We start from the raw sequence: 2,102 nt of genomic DNA, 5'->3' as shown, positions 1-2,102 counted from the left end.
TCCGGCCCCTCGGGCCCGCCCCCTCCCTACCCATTCCCTGGCTCCACCTCTCCAGCCAGCTGTCACCTCGGCCGCCTCCCACTTACTTCCTCGGCTCTGCGTCCAGCCAAGACATTTTATTAATTATTCTGTGACGGGCCAGGCCACTAAGGTGGGTTTTTCACCCGCGATCTTTGAGACACTTGAGCTTCCCAGTAGCCCCAGAATTGTGTCCATTTGGTAAGATAGGAAACCGAGGACCAGAGGTGATGTGCAGTGCTGAGACCACCTGGGGCTTCAGGGCAGAGCTGGGGGTATCTCAAACTAGAATCTGCTGCTGAGAACCACATACCCTTCCCCTAGCCCCATCCCAAGTGGAAGGAGGCTGGAAAAAGAGCTGTCCAGGCTGGTCTTCACGTAATGTCCTGGATGAGAAATGCACTACCCTCAGATCCAAAGAGGAGACTGTCATCCTCCACGGGCTGAAAGCCTGCCCTCCAAGGCCACCTGCCTCTGCCTGAACCTCTACTGCCAGAAGGAAGAGCACAGGTTGCAAGTCCAGGAGACCTAATTCAAATTGAGACTCTACAGCTTACTAGCTGAGCCACCTTGGACCAGGTACTTAACCTCTCTGGTCCTTAGAGACTTAACCGTCTCTAAGGCAAGGATGCTATTACAATAAAACTCAACCCAGAGGACAGTTTTAAGTTTCCCTGAGGTCATGCACACAAACTTCCTGATGCAGTGTGTAGCACAGAGAAAGTGACCCGTGACCAGGAAGCATTCTTTTCAAAGATCTCCTGACTCAGGCTCCAGGGTGGACGCTCCACCAGTCTCACACCCACTGCCTACTTTACAGAGTCCCAGCATCCAGCTCCTCTTTTTTGTAGCTGGGGGAACCAATCTTAGAAGAGGGGGGTGCACCCTGGGTCCCACAGAGTCTCCTGGTCCCCACGTCCACAGATTTTCTCCCTCAGTTTCCCCGCCACACCCAGCCATCCTGTGAGCCCCAGAGCCTGGAAGGCCAGGAGGGAGGGCTCAAAGGTCTGTATGCAGGTTCCCAGACATCTCTGGGTGCAGAGAGAGAAGCATGGGAGAAGTGAGGCCTGCCGCAGAGGCCACCTGATCTGTTCCCTTGCTCTAGTGGGACAAAAGCCAGCTGCCCCAGAGAGACAGAGCAAGCAAATGCCAGGGCAAATGCCGGAGGGAGTAGAGCCGGTAGAGGGTCTGGGGCCCTGGGGTGCTGGGGCATCTGGATCCCCTACCCAGATCCAGAGCCCCTGATAACTACCCGGACGGGGCAAGGAGACATGAAACTTGGGCTATCAGCCAGAGGAATGGGATTAGGGTGAGATTCGGGGGTCCAGTTGCCCAAAGAAAAGGGGGGGGGTTCTGTGATGAAGAAAGAAGAGCTTGGATGAAGCCCCATCTCCACTCGGGTCCTCCCTCCCTTCAGGCCAGGAGCACAGCCGATTTTCCAGGCCTGTACCCCTGTTGACTCCTCACTCCCAAACCACCCTCCAGAACTCAGTGGAACAGCACTTGTGTGGCCATGGCACTGAGAGAAAGAACCTGGGAGTCAGAGATCCTAGTTCAAGTTCTCTTCCCCCGGTTTGACCTCAGACAAGTGTCAGCACCTCTCCGGGCCTCTGGTTCCCCATTTGAACGATGTAAAGGGCAAATCAGATGGTTTCTGAGAAGAGGTGTGGAGGGATTATGCCCTCACTGTGGCCAGGCTGTGTGACCGGAGCTGGAGGTCTTGCGAAGGATGCAGTGAAGGAGACACCACAGGCAGGATGGCAGATAGGGTGGCCAGGCAGCCCCCCAGGGATAGGACCACACCGAAAGGGGGTGTGGGGGTGAGGAAGACGAGAGAGAAGGCGGCAAGAGCACGGTGATTGATTGGCACCGGAGCTTCAGGGAAAGAGATGTGAGGGAGAATACATAGGTTCCTGGCATGATGCTGGTGATAACACCCAGGGAGGGAACCAGGGCTGGGGAGCAGGCTCTGGTAGGTGGCATTCACATTCAAATCTGGACTCGCTGTGTTTGATGGATGTCTGTAGCAGAGCCTGCAGGCAGCTAGATGCAGGGTGGGGGAAGGGGATGTCCCCGGCAGTCCT

The sequence above is a fragment of the Bubalus kerabau genome, chromosome 11 (genome assembly GCF_029407905.1).
Source record: "Bubalus kerabau isolate K-KA32 ecotype Philippines breed swamp buffalo chromosome 11, PCC_UOA_SB_1v2, whole genome shotgun sequence".
NCBI lineage: Eukaryota > Metazoa > Chordata > Mammalia > Artiodactyla > Bovidae > Bubalus > Bubalus kerabau.
The sequence above is the reverse complement of the archived record's forward strand: the minus strand, read 5'-3'. Positions refer to the sequence as shown.